Raw genomic sequence first — 15,322 nt, forward strand, 5'->3', positions numbered from 1 at the left:
CTGGAATATTGTGTACAGTCCTGGGCGTTACATTATAGGAAGGATGTGAACACATTGGAGTGAGTGCAGAAGAGGTTTACAAGAATGGTTCCAAGGATGAGAAACTTTAGCCAAAGGATAGGTTGGAGAGGTTGGGACTGTTCTCCTTGGACAGAAGAAGGCTAAGAGGAGATTTGATAGAGATATTCAAAATCATGAGGGGGCTGGACAGAATAGATAGGGAGAAGCTGTTCCCACTCGTAAAAGGATCAAGAATGAGAGGGTACATATTTAAAGTGATTTGAAAAGAAGCAAGTGTGACAGGAGAAAAAACTTTTTCACACAACAAATGGTTCGGGTCTCGAATGCACTGCCTGGAAGTGTGGTGGAGGCAGCTTCAATCGAGGCGTTCAAGAGGAAATTAGATAATTATTTGAAAAGAAACAATGTGCAAGGGTATGGGAAAAGGCAGGGCAATGGCACTAGGTCATAATGCTCATTTGGAGAGCTGGTGCAGACATGATGAGCCAAATAGCCTCCTTCTGTGCCATTAAGATTCTGTGATTCTGTGAACAAAGAAAAAAAATTCTCTCAAACTGCTGCACAGGTTATTAAAACTTCAACACATTGTGACATTATACAATAATATAACTTACAATGTTTTATCATTTCCCTCCAAAATTTTCTATCACCTAATACTGTGTGTTCATCTGTGTAAATGTAAAATATATTAAGTGTGTGCTGTGTAGAACTGAATTAGTGCATCTGGTGCATGTAGGTAATAGCAAAACTTATAGTCGTTTGCAGTATTGAACTTGAGTATTGCTGAAAAAGAGACATGTCTAATCTTTTCATCCTGCACTCATCAGGACACTTTGGAAGAATACCAATATAAGGGGAAAACAACAATTTATATTTTAATACGCACAATTTTTTGTAGCGTCCAATCCGAGTTTTTACGTGGCTCGTCCACGTTGTGTCTTAACTCCAGGAAACCACAGCCAAGGGTGGCGAAAAAGTCGCCGCCGAGGGCCGCGAATCAGGTGGAAACGGAGCTCTAGGTCGCTTGGTCTTGATTTTCAGCCCGTTAAAATTTGGTAAGCGTGGATGTTCGCCACTTAGGTACTGATGAAACCAGGAAGCCGGTCACATGGTTAGTGGTCTGAAGACCTGCCCTGAATTACATCATCTGAATGTGTGTTACTTTATTAATTATTTATTTACATTAACCAGGAAAAAGCCATATTTAGTTAACATAGTTATCTGTATGTGAAGAGTGTGTACATGTTCTTTCTGTCAGCAAAATACAGGTCCCTGTATAGCAATATATGTAGCTTCCAGTACATGCAAATGCTACACACTGCAAGCCTGACTGACAAGCGTAAATTGGTTGTCAGCGTAATTCTTAGCACACTGAGGATTATTTAACAAATATTGTCCAATCGCAGAATCACATCTAATGTTGGACACCGTGTTTTGAGCTTTGCAAGCACGGGCTGGTTGGGTACTGTATTTTGCAGACAGAAAGAACATGTACACACTCTTCACATACAGTATAAATTGTTGTTTTCCCCTTATATTGGTATTCTTGCCAAGTGTCCTGATGAATGCAAGATGAAAAGATTAGACATGTCTATTTTTCAGCAACACTCAAGTTCAATACTGCAAACGACTATAAGTTTTGCTATTGCCTACATGCTCCAGATGCATTAATTCAGTTCTACACAGCACACACTGGTGGGTACGGTCTGTACCCTGCCCGTTGTGAACAGCAGCTGGAACATGTTGTTTGAAAGAATTCACCAGTCTTTGGGATGTACAGCCTACATACCTAGCTTCACACTGCCGCTGAAATTAATATACTACATTACTCATTTGTGTGACAGGCCGAACGTCTTTCTGGCTTGACAGCAGAATCCTGTTGGTGGAGAATATCACTTGTGTTGCTACTGTATAGTAGCAGTGAAGTTAGCTTTATCTGTTGCTCAAATGTTTGAGATACCTTGCCTCAGGCCCATTTATGAGTTTGCGTGATATACAGCTCGAAATGATCTGATCAGGGTAGCGATTATCCTGCTGGATGCCTTTGTTGTGCACTATTACAGCATCAAGCTTTCATGGTTAGCAAATGACTCAGGCCCTATTTACAAGGTTGCCGATAAGACCAATCTTACAGCATGGAGAACTGTAAGGATCCCAATACATTTGGTCTTATCAGCAGTACTCACTGAGGTGTGTATTGGCAGTACTCATTGAGCTGTGTATCTGTCATGGTGGAGAAGGCACAGGAGTCATATGATGGTGTATCCTCAGAGTGCCAAAGCTCCACGGAGGAGTCCTCAGCCTCCTCCCATAGTAGGTCTGCTGTCACCCTTGAAGGACCTGTGAGAAGGGAAAGATATGAGTTAGTGCTGACACAGGTAAAGAGTTCAAACTCGACATAATATGTACTATGACATTTTAGTTAGCAGTGACATTAATTTAATATGAGTGACTGTTAAATGCTAAGTGGCAGCATGTGACATCTAAAGCAATAAGCAGGACTGTGGGCCATACCCATCTCTCCATCGCCAATACTTAGTGTGTGTCACCTTGTCACCCTTCAAGGTCTCCTCCTCCAATTCTGTCTGGGTGGTTACGGCTGCAGGTCCACCCCGTTCTCTGCCTCTCCCTGAGATTGTGCGCTCACTTCTGTAATGAAAGAAAACAGAGAGTTATGAGTGTGAGAGGTGAAATGTGTGGTGACAGAAGAGTGAGAACATTTGTGGAAGCTGACTGTGAGATAGCAGTATGAAGAGGGTGAGTGTCAGTGTTGGCTGTTCAGATGGAGATTTGAAACAGTGCCTGGAGAGAAAAGAATGTGTGGAGCTGCAAGGTCAGTCAGAGGAATGCTATGCAGGAGAATGCTAGGGAGATCAGAGAGTGATGACTAATCCCTGACCTAATGAGGCCATTAAACCTTTTTTGAAACTATATCCAGGTCCGGGGCACCACACTGCTGCTGATAACATCCTCGGCTACTTCCAGTCACACTTGTTTCATCAGTGTGACTGATCTCTTCCTTCCACCCTGAGGAATTAACATCTTGGTATGGACCCTCACCACGTCCAGCATAACCTACAGGGGAAGAGCCAGAGAAGCAGTGGGTAAAAACAAAAAAACTGCGGATGCCGGAAATCCAAAACAAAAACAGAATTACCTGGAAAAACTCAGCAGGTCTGGCAGCATCGGCGGAGAAGAAAAGAGTTGACGTTGCGAGTCCTCATGACCCTTCGACAGAACTTGAGTTCGAGTCCAAGAAAGAGTTGAAATATAAAAATTGAAATATAAGAGTTGACATTACTAGAGCTATACCTTGAGTGCCCTACCATCCATTCTTAATTAGCACATTCGTTTAGATAATATCACCAACTTTAACTTTAACACCTATGTGTTCTATTGTACTATTGTCGTTGACATCTTTTGATGATCTGCTTCTATCACTGCTTGTTTGTCCCTACAACCACACCATCCCTCCCCCACCTCTCTCTCTCTATCTCTCCGCCCCCCACACACACACCTTAAACCAGCTTATATTTCAACTCTTTCTTGGACTCGAACTCAAGCAGTGGGTAGCCTTCTTGCATCTTCCTTCCATTGCTGCAAAGGTTGTCTGCAGACATTCTTAACCCTAATGAGGATCCCTTTAAATAGAAAACCTTCCCTTGACAGAATGCGGGCACTCTGATGACTTGTATGCCCGCACTCTGTCATTGTTTGAAAAACACAGAAGTGGGATGTTAATGCCATGGTGGAGTTAGACAGCCACATCAAAGGCCACTGATATAACAAATGTGTTCCTGACCTGCTGCCACTCTTCCCCACAACACTTGGATATTATACAACCCATAACTTCCATCCTTGTCCTCGCCATTATTCTTCTCTCCTTCCCCAAACTTGCTTCTGCTCCCATCTGCAACCTCTGGCTTTGCTCCAAGAATCCAGTGTAGTACAAGGAGGAGCATGAAACAGAATGGCAAGTTACAAACTTCATGCAGTGAGTTACAAAGAGCCCAAAATTAAGTTTATGTTGCCAATATACAAATAGAACAGACAGAGGTTTATGGATTAGCACAGATTCATGACCTCAACTATTTCATGTGTCAGCTATGGTTCAGTTCATAGTACTCTTTGGGGGGAGGTGGTGGCATAATGGTGTTGTCACTAACTAGTATTCCAGAGACCCAGGGTAATGCTTTGGGGACCTGGGTTCAAAACACACCATGGTAGGTGGTGAAATTTGAATTCAATAAAAAGCTGGAATGAAAGGCAACCATGAAACCATTGCTGATTGCTGTAAAAACCCATCTAGTTCACTAATGCTTTAGGAAGGAAACCTGCTGTCCTTACCTGGTCTGGCTCACATGTGATTCCAGACCCACAGCAATGTGGTTAACTTTTAAATGCCCTCTATACAGCAATTAGGGAAAGGAAAGCAAGTGATGCCCACATCCCATGAACAAATTTCAAAAATCTTGCACATCCCATGAACAAATTTCAAAAATCTTGCCTCTAAGTCACAAGGTTCTGGGTTCAAGTTCCACTTCAGGACAAAAATCAAGGCTGACACTCCATGCATTACTGAAGGAGTGCTGACATTTGGCCGAGATGTTAAAACTGAGGACTCATCTACTACTGGTTGAAGATCGCAAAGCACCATCTTGAAGAACTAAAGTTACCCTTGATGTCCTAACCTATATTTATCTCTCAGTCAACATCACGAAGGAAGATCCCAAAGTCTTAAACATTTCCGTTTGTGGAAGATTGCTGTGTGCAAAATTAGGCGCTGCATTTCCTTCATTACAACAACGACTTCAAAAATACTTCATGGCTGTCAAGTACTTTGAGACATTCAATGGTTGTGAAAAGCACGTCTTTCTTTTACTCAAATTGTGTCAAGATTAAAGAAAGAAACTGCTGCTTTCTAAGGTCTCACACTATCTTTATAATTGGGAATTATTCCCTTCCTCCCGCTACATCAAAACCAGTCCCAACCTGTGCACGTGCCAGGCACGCTCGCGCAGTGACGTGAGACGACCAGGTAACTGGGGAGAGGAGGAGGGGCCTCGGGGGTCAGAGGGCGAGAAGGGGTGGGGCTCGGAGGGCGAGACGGAACAGCCAGGGAGCGGGGCTGAGCGACCGGCCCGAGTAGGTATCAGTCGTCGCTGTGGGTTCCGCGCTGTCTCTCGTTGTCCTGTGCTTTTGCCGCTGTTAGCTAAGCCCCAGGCTCTGGGGGATCATCTTGAACTGAGTCCGGGCCCCGGCTTCAGCTGGGAGCGGCCGACACTGGACTGCAGACCCTGGTCACTGGGCTCCCTCCCCCAATCCGGGGAGGGAGAGGCTCTTCGCTCCCCCATTCCCTCATCTCCCTGTAGTTTACACAAAGCTGTCCCAGCTAATGCATTTCCGAGGGAGGGAAATTCCAAATCTTTCCAATGGGAAATTATTTGAAGGGTGTTTAATGGGTGTCTCTCGGTGGAGGAGTTGATCCAGGTAGAGTAGTCGGACGGTCGCCGGTTTGATCCTCCACTCTGTGCTGATTTAACTCATCGTTACCTGGGTGGCGGTGGCAGTTTTCCCAATTATTCCAGTTTTGACCCTGTCCTCCAACTCTCACGGGTCTGTGTTTGTGTCTGACCACAGGGCTGGGATTTCAGCCTCTGCTTATTTCAGTGCACAGGAAGTAATTGGCCAGGAGCACGCCCCAACCTGTCTTTCATAACCCTGCCTGTTGCCAGCTACTGCCAAACTTTCCTGTGAAGATGATTTCTTTAGCGAAGGACAGTAGGTGGCAGGTCTATGTGGAAGGTATCTCAGGAAGAAATTAAAACCTTTGTGTCACCTATGGCCCATTTGGTAGAACTTTCACCTCTGAGTCAGATGGTTGTAGGCTTAAATCTCACTCCAGAGCTTTAGCACAAAAATCAAGGTTGACATTCTAGTGCAGTATTGAGGGAATGCTGAAATGTTGGAAGTGTCAACTTTCAGATAAGACTTAAACAAGTCTGACCAATTGGGTTGACCTTAAAAAAATCCCATGGCACTACCTTGAAGTGCAGGGGAATTATCTTTTTTCATGTTCATTTATGGGATGTGGGTGTCGCTGGCTAGGACAGCATTTATTGCGCATCCCTAATTGGCCTTGAGAAGGTGGTGGTGTGCTGCCGCCTTGAACGTAATGTTCATGCCAATATTTATCTCTCAATCTAAGTCTCCAAAACAGATTATGTGGTTATTATTGCACTGTTGTTTGTGGGAGCTTGCTGTGTGCAAATTGGTTTCCTACATTACAGCAGTGATTGCACTTCAAAAGTACTTACAATTGCCTTGTGATGTTCTGAAGTCATTGAAGGTGCTATAAAAGTCTTTCTTTTTGGGAGAGAAAAACATGAAAATAAATGAATTTATTTCTTGGTGGGGCAGTGAGAGACAGAAGGAGGATGGAGAGAGGTAGTAGAACATTATCTTGTGGTTCTGTTTTATTAAATTCTGGACAGTAACTTGTTACATTCAAACTTATATTTCTAATAGTGAGGCAGCATAAACCAGAATTGAGTTGCAAGGATGTTATATCCTGCACAGTGGGAAAACACTGAACTAAATTGTTAATGAAATTCGAGCATCTCACAATGAAATTCTTGATTAGATTACAGCATTAAATCTCATTCCATATGTTATACTTTTTCTTTAGATTTATTTCTCTTTACACTGTGCTTGCAACAACTGTGTCTCAGCCCCATATTTTCAATAGCAGATGCATGACAACTGAAACCTGAATACTGGAAGCTATAATGCTGTTAGCTACAGTTCCTGTGAATTGTGATTACTAAATTTTTCTTTTGTATCTAAGGCACTTGGCTTTATTTTTGGTTTGCTAAGATTTTTGGTTTACTTTATAAAGATTGTGCATTAATGATTGTCATAAAGGTATAAAAATTATATATTTCAAGTATTGCATCTTGTGATCAGTCTGTTGGTTGACTGAAATTGACACAATTGAATTTGGCATGCTTCTTTGAACTTAACAATCTCCAGTAGTGGCTGTATTCTCCATATACACAATTACAGAAAAGTTCACTGAACACTTGTTTCAAAAAGTGGCATCAGTTTCATTTGGCAATTTATCATAGATGCTTGAAATTAACTTGTGTACATTATCTATTTTTAAAATGGGCATCTTACTAACATTTAAAATAACTTCTTCAGATGACATTTTTAAACTGGCTAGTTTATAAGATTCATTTGGGCTATGTGCCTCTAATGAGTCAAAGGTGGAGCATGTGTTGTGAAATCTTATAAAGGTTGTAGGTATTCCAGGCTGTGTACTAGTCTTTGGTCAAGCTCGAAGAGTGAGACCGTAAAATGTTTTGCAAAAGTCTTGCCATTTATTTCAAGGGAAGTTAATGATTTAAATTAAATTCCACTACTGTCTAATCTTTAAATCGTTTGAGGAACTGGCACTAACAATATTTGATACAACTGGCATTTGTGTATTTGCAATAGTTTGAAATGCTGAGGGCTCTATATAGGGACATAAATCACTGAGTATAAGGCAACACTAAATTTAAATTCATACAATATAAAGCTTGTATCTGTCCAAATTTACTGTTGTCAACAACCCTACTGATGCCACATTTTTCGTCTAGCTTTTCTCAAATCTTCCCATAGTAAATGACTATGTCCACATATTCAGTTTGCCTATATTGATTGGCTCTTGTCACAATATAATTGGTGGCTGTAACTAATAGGTGGCTTTGCATATTGGAATACATGCTCTGGCCGTTGAGTTACACTGCATTGTTTTGAAAGTTTTTAGAGATTAATTTCCTTTCTTAAGTGCATTCTACTTATATTCTTTGGTACATAATTTGTGAGTGAATGTAATAATTTTGTTTGCATATTTCTGTTTTTTGCATGTTGCTATCCATTTTTAAAATCCATCCTTCTCTAAGCTATTACAAAAGCAAAATACTGCAGATGCTGGAATCTGAGATAAAATCAAAAAATGTTAGAAATACTCAGTAGTTCAGGCAGCATCTGTAGAGCGAGAAACAGAGTTAGCATTTCAGGTTGATGATCTGTCATCAGATGTTCTGATGGAAAGTTGATGAAGCGAGTTGTTGAAAGAGGCTGCAAAAAAGATTTGGTCAGAAAATTATTCTTTTGCGGACAAATGAGTGACTACCTGGAAAGAATGTTGTTAGAGCTACGATGTAGACTTATTGCTAGACAAGAAAAAGTTTTTTCAGTATTAATTAGCAGAGGCTTTTGGGTGAATTTTTAGAGCATGGAAGTATGTACAAAAGGAGTGTTTGTCAGGAGGACTGGGAGCTGCTTAGGATATATGTGCATAACAGTATAATGTTACATTCTGATGGGCAATACCCTAATGTGAGGTAAACTAATCTGAAGCATTTTGGTGCATAAATTTAACACTGCTGTTTTAATATATACTATGCACTTAATGTAAGGGTTGGGCAAGACATGTTTTTTGTCGGGAGAGTGGAATGACCATGTAGTGCGAGGAGATGTACTAGAGATATAAAGCAAACTTGTTTCTGGTTGGTTCCCCTTTTCAGCATCATGTGAAAGTATGTTTTCCCCAAACACTGACTTTAGGATGAAATTGACAACTGAGAAAAGCCATGTAAGGGAAAAAAATGCATTCTCCGAATTGCAGTTGATTAGGCAGATCATGTTTGTATTTTGTCTAAAACAGCCACCTTTCCTGTTTATTATGGACATGCCTTTCTGTGATCACCACACATTCACATATTTTGTAGCAACTGCTGCTTCAACGCCTGTCTGCTTGAGAGATTTGATTACTGCAGAAGGAAGTATACCAGCTTCCTCTTTTTTTTCAAACCTGTTCCTTAAAACTGAGTTGTTTTGAAGAAATGCAAAAAAAGCCTTACCACAGTGAAAAACCAAGGGAGAATAGAACCTAAGTTTTTTAGATTTCATTTACTGTAAGTTTTTATCGAGCTGCAGTTCTGCAAAAGTGAAATTAATGGATAAATCTGTGAGAGCTTATCTTTTTTTATTCGTTCACAGGATGTGGGCATCACTGGCTAGGTCAGCATTTATTACCCATCCCTAATTGCCTTTGAGAAGGTGGTAGTAAGCTGCCTTCTTGAACCGCTGCAGTCCATGTGGTGTAGGTACACCCACAGTGCTGTTAGGAAGGGAGTTCCAGGAATTTGACTCAGTGACAGTGAAGGAACGGCGATATATTTTCAAGTCACGATGTGTGGCTTGGAGGAGAACTTGGGGGTGGTGGTGTCCCCATCTATCTGCTGCTCTTGTCCTTCTAGATGGTGGTGGTTGTGGGTTTGGAAGGTGCTGTCTAAGGAGCCTTGGTGAGTTCCTGCACTGCATCTTGTAGGTGGCACACACTGCTACCAATGTGCCGGTGGTAGAGGAGGTGAATGTTTGTGGGTATGGTGCCAATCAAGCGGGCTGCTTTGTCCTGGATGGTGTCAAGCTTCAAGTGTTGTTGGAGCTGCGCTTGTGAAGGCAAGCGGAGAGTATTCTGTCTCATTCCTGACTTGTACCCTGTAGATAGTGGACAGGCTTTGGGGGGTCAGGAGGTGAGTTACTCACCGCAGGATTCCTACCCTCTGACCTGCTCTTTAGCACAGTATTTAAATGGCTAGACCAGTTTAGTTTCTGGTCCATGGTAACCCCTAGGATGTTGTTAGTGGGGGATTCAGTGATGATAATGCCATTGAATGTCAAGGGACAATGGTTAGATTCTCTCTTGTTGGAGATGGTCATTGCCTGGCACTTGTTGGTGTCATGAAAGTATAATTTTCACAATATTTTTCTGGTTAATTGTGAAATAGGTTTACTGGAGTAAGTATAGTTGCGTCTGTCTGTATGTGATTTAATTACATTTGGAGTCAAGTAGATGGCAAGCTTTTTCTCATCAAAAGAAGCTAGGTGCTTGACATGCTAATGAGTAAACATGGATGCTGGCTTAGCATGTAAGGCGTGAAGAGAATTTGCATTTTCAGGTAAATGAAGAGAGATTTGGATTTTAAAGGGATCACAGCCTGTTTACAACTAGCCAGATAAGCAGGGCTAAAGAATGTGTTTATTTTTTTGAAAGGTTACTGACAAATAATAGCAATGTGAAAGTTTTTATATTGTGAGGAAGAAACATTTTCAAAGACATTTGAAACAATAGAATTTACATATTAAAAAGAGTGAAACATATATAAAGGAGAATGAGGCTGTGTCAGGAGAAGGCCATGCGAGATCTAACAAAAGTGTGTGAAATAGCCTTAATGAAGCCTCCAGTATTTGTGCCTAAGTCTGCTGTCTACTGAAGTTGGAGAACAGCCATTTGGAATTGCACTGTTCAGGATATTGTTAATTTGCTGGATCTGTTTAAAATCTAAAATATGTTTTTGGACTGTTGCCTTAAATGGGCTCTAACTGGGAGTCATGTTTATTAGGAATTATTATAGTAGTAATCGTAGTCTTATGTATGTGCTTGACATCTTTTATTTTGTTGATAAATATTTTAATTTAACTTTTGAGCTTTTACTTCTGAATTCAGTGCATGCATCTTGAAATAAATACAAATTGCAAAACCACCGTGATAGTGCTATCCAGTTTCCCTCGTGGAGTTAGAATGCCTGGCACACATCTGCTGCATCATAACAATGGCATGAATGTTACTTGCCATTTGTCAGCCCAAGCCTGGATATTGTTCAGGCCTTACTCCTTTTGGACATGGACTGCTTCAGTATCTGAGAAGTTGCAAAAAGTACTGAGCATTGTGCAATCGTCAGCTATCATCCCCACTTCTGACCTTATGATGGAAGGAAGGTCATTGATGAAGCAGCTGAAGTTGGTTGGGTCGAGGACACCACCCTGAGGAACTGAGATGGCTCACCTCCAACAACCACAACCATCTTCCTTTGTACTAGGTATGACTCCAGCCAGCGGAGAGTTTTCGCCCTGATTCCCATTGACTCCAGTTTTGCTTGGGCTCCTTGATGCTGCATTTGGTCAAATGCTGCCTTGATGTCAAGGGCAGTCACTCTCACCTCACCTCTGGAGTTTAGCTCTTTTATCCATGTTTGAACCAAGGTTGTAATGAGGTTAGGAGCTGAGTGGTCCTGGTGGAACCCAAACGGAGCAGCAGTGAACAGGTTATTGCTAAGCAAGTGCCGCTTGATAGCACTGTTGGTGACTGCTTTCATCATTTACTGATGATCGAGACTAGACTGGTGGGACGGTATTTGGTCGGGTTGGACTTGCCCTGTTTTGTGTATAGGACATACCTGGGCAATTTTCCACATTGCTGGGTAGATGCCAGTGTTGTAGCTTGGTTAGGGGCGCACAAGTTCCGGAGCACAAGCCTTCAGTACTATTGCTGGAATATTGTCTAGGCCTTAGCTGTATCCAGTGACTTCCGCCATTTCTCGGTATCATGTGGAGTGAATCAAATTGGCTGAAGATTAGCATCCGTGATGCTGAGGAGCTCGGGAGGAGGCAGAGATGGATCATCCACTCGGCACTTCTGGCTGAATATTGTAGCAAATGCATCAGCCTTATCTTTTGTACTGCTGTGCTGGGCTCCATCATCATTGAGAATGGGGATATTTGTAGATTCTGCTCCTCCAGTGAGCAGTTTAGTTGTCCACTATTCAAGACTGGATGCGCATAGCTTTGCCACTGATGATATGTGGGCAGCCATTCTGTTTCTTAAAACGGCCTTTTATGCTGTGGTTGTCAACTATTTAAGTATTGCCTTGTGTGACTCAGGAGCCCCGCTCTGGCATGATTATATTTGCTGCAGAGGAAGACTGGACTGTTAAGGTGCACGATTCACTAGTCTTTGTTTTCTCTGGGCCCTCTTCTCAGCCAGCTGAACTTTTTGTTTCTGCTCACCTGTTCCAATGCCCTTCCAAGCTGTCAGCCTCCAGGGGTCATGCTCTTCAGTGACTATCTCCCAGCTGTTGGTGTCAACATCGGCCATCTGCATATCTCATTTGCAGGTGTCCTCGTAGTGGAGGTATAGATATTGAGGTTGTGACCCAGTGGCCCATTCACTGTACAGAAAGTTATTGGGTATATGTATAGACGTCATCCATCCAATGAATGTGGCTGAACCATATGGCTTTTTAACCTTTGAAATAATCATAACAAACTGCAGCGACTTAGTTTGTGATGAAAGCATTGACCCTTTTCCATACAGTTGTTAATTGTTTGTGATTGTCTCTAATTCATTCCTTGTTAGATTAATTTATCTTAAGTTTCTCAGATGCATATTTGTATTGTCTGTTTGCTATAGAAAAGAACAGGGGGTGAAATGTAAACTGGCAGCTACGTTTGATCCTTATCCTCCAGGCAGTGGAAGTCATAATTACTACTTTAACTTGAACTTGCATTCACCACCATGCAGTACGGTGCTCATATTTTCTTCCTTCTCTTCTTCCAAAAATAAACTTGGTTGGATCAAAACACCAGTTTATTCTTTTTAATTTTTACTATATTATTCTATAGAGGCTTCTGCCAACATGGAACACAACGTTGACCATAAGAAATTCAAAGTTAACCATGAATATCATCCTCATCAAATGACTAGACTCGTGCATATTGTAGACTTAACCACTGGTTCTTTTTGTCACTACCATTTGACCTGACCATTAAAAAGCTGTGCCAGGCATTTTGAGGGACAGGTAATCCAAACCGCAAGGCGGAGAATAGTTCTTTAAGAGAAAAGGTTAGTGAAGGTGAAAAAGCACTAGTTGATAATTTCACTGAAAAAAGTCAACATGATTACAGAATGGAAAATTATTTTGCTAAAATGGTTGATTCACCCTCAAAATGGCTGACTTCACTCCCAGCATATTTTAATTATGTCAAATGACTGATTCCAGCAACATAAATTAATTTCTGAATGCAGGGTGTTAACTGTAGAACAACCTTGGTCAAGAATGTCCCAGTAGCACTTTCTTTGAAATGGGGGACTAGTAGTTACTTAACTCTTTGGATACAACCACAAACCTTTTTTGGCCCTCCAACATTAAAGTTAACAGACGGTGCCTGACCTGCTGAGCATTTCCAGCATTTTCTATTTTTCTTTCTGATTTCCAGCATCTGCAGTATTTTGCTTTTGTACCCCTATTTGAATTGATTGGCTTTGTCCTTGTTTCACCTGGCAGACATTGTGTCCATATATTTGGGCTAATATATCAAGCCACACCATTTTCTGTGTGTGAATCTCATTTCTACCAAGAAAGTGAAAGAAGTCAAACTGATATAGATAGATGTACCATTTTTGTCACCGTCAAGAGTAGAGGGGCTGGTAGCTTTAACACAGCTGCATGAATGGTCTCACTGTTCCTATCTCACATGGTCTCTTCAGTATTTTCCCCATAAAACTATTCTTTTAGCCTTACCTTTATGTAATTTTACTGGTTTGAATATTTCCCTTGTGTTCTAATCAAAGTTGAGTAATACTCCATGATGTGGTCTGATCAGGGTGATGGTACAATATTAGTACTTTTAATAAGTTATTGGATCAATTTGTAACACTACTGCCTCTGAATTAGAAGGTTGATGTTTCAGGTTCCACCGTAGACTTGACATCATGTGCTCTTGCAACACTGAGAGTACTGGAGAAACTTGAGGAATTAAAATCTGACAAATCCATGGGACCTGGTGGCCTACAAACTATGCTTCTAAAAAACATAACTGCAGAGATAGTGGATTCTCTGGCTGTATTTTTCCAAAATTCCCTAGATTCAGCAGTGGTCCTGGCAGATTGGAAGTTTCCAAATGTGACACTGCTATTCAAGAAAGAGGGGGTGGGGGGAGAGAGAACCAGGAACCATAGGCCTGTTAGCCTAATACCAGTCATCAGGAAAGTGCTGGAATCTATTATCAATGAAGTCTTAACAATGTCTTTAGAAAATTATAGTGTGATCAGGCAAATACAACATAATTTTAAAAAGGGAAATCAAATTTGATGAATTGAAGTATTTTTCAGGATGTAACTGGTAGGGTAGATGTAGGGAAACCATTATAGGTAGTATACCTGGATTTCCAAAAGACGTTTGATAATGTGCAACACAAAAGGTTAATAGGCGAGAAGTGCTCATGGACTTGGGGGTAATAGCATGGATAGAGGAATGGCTAACCTATTGGAAGCAAAGAGTAGGCAGAAATAGGGCATTCTCAAGTTGACAGACTGTGATTAGTGGAGTGCCACTAGGATAATGCTGGTACCTCAGCTATTTACAAATAGACAAAGTAATGTATCTAAGTTTGCTGACAATACAGTTGGTGAAAATGTAAATTGTGAGGAGGACACCGAGCCTGCAAAGTGATATACGCAGGTGGGCACTATGGTGGCAGGTGGAGTATATTGTGTGGATGTGTGAGGTTATTGACTTTGGCTGTAAAGAATAAAAGGCAGAATGTATTTTTAAAAGGGCTGAAACTTGTAAATTTTGATATTCAGAGAGCCTTGGGTGTTCTCATGCAAGGAACTCAAAGTTAGCATGCAGGTACAGCAAACAATTAGGAAGGCAAATTATTGCAAGAGGATTAGAGTATTTTTTAAAAATTCATTCATGGGATGTGGGCTTCGCTGGCTTGTAGATACACCCACAGTACTGTCAGGAAGGGAGTTCTAGGTTTTTGACCCACTACCAAAGAAACAAAGAAGTCTTGCTACAATTGTACAGAGTTTTGGTGAGACCGTACCTTGAGTACTGTGTGCAGCTTTGACCCCCTTATGTAAGGAAGCGTATGCTTGCTTTGGAGTCAGTACAGCAAAGATTCACTAGTTTGGTTCCTGGGATGAGGGTTGCCCTATGATGAGAGGCTGAGAAAATTGGGCTTACATTCTCTGGAGGTTAGAAGGATGAGAGGTGATCTCATTGAAACATGCAAGATTCTGAAGGGGCTTGACAGGGTAGACACTGAGAGGTTCTTTCCAGTGGCTGGGGAATATGGGGGCACAGTCTCAGGATTGTGAATCTTTGGAATTCTCTACACCAGAGGGTATTGAATGCTTTATCGTTGGCTATATATATAAGGCTACGATAGATTTGTTATGTTCTCTCAGGGAATCGAGGCATATGGGGGAGTGGTTGGGAAAGTGGAGTTGAAGCCCGAGATCAGCCATGGTCATATTGAATGCTGGAGCAAGCTCGATGGGCCATATGATCTACTACTCCTCCTATCTCTTGTATTCTTCTGCTAACCTACAGCACCAAAGACAGTTTGATAACTTCTTCCTTCCACAAATGCTGCATGCGCTGTGGAGTATTTACAGCCC

General features: G+C 41.5%; 1 protein-coding gene and 1 long non-coding RNA gene across 4 annotated transcripts in view; one reads left to right on the top strand and one right to left on the bottom strand.

Annotated features, from left to right (window-relative positions):
- Positions 1 to 490: 490 nt before the first annotated feature.
- On the bottom strand, positions 491 to 5,635 carry LOC121278471. The gene is made up of 4 exons (XR_005943154.1): positions 5,575 to 5,635; positions 2,571 to 2,670; positions 2,208 to 2,361; positions 491 to 545 (listed from the first exon to the last, which is right to left on the bottom strand). It is a non-coding gene; the product is annotated as an uncharacterized LOC121278471 (long non-coding RNA).
- LOC121278470 (syntaxin-7-like) overlaps positions 5,086 to 15,322 on the top strand; it is a 50,794-nt gene continuing 40,557 nt past the window's right edge. The window contains exon 1 of one of the 3 annotated variants that reach the window (XM_041188932.1): positions 5,086 to 5,166. The gene's annotated coding sequence lies outside the window, so the exon portion shown is untranslated. Of the gene's footprint in view, positions 5,171 to 15,322 lie in introns of all 3 variants that reach the window. The other 2 variants (XM_041188931.1, XM_041188933.1) reach the window with 2 other exon arrangements.

This window comes from Carcharodon carcharias, chromosome 5, assembly GCF_017639515.1.
Source record: "Carcharodon carcharias isolate sCarCar2 chromosome 5, sCarCar2.pri, whole genome shotgun sequence".
In the NCBI taxonomy this organism is placed as follows: domain Eukaryota; kingdom Metazoa; phylum Chordata; class Chondrichthyes; order Lamniformes; family Lamnidae; genus Carcharodon; species Carcharodon carcharias.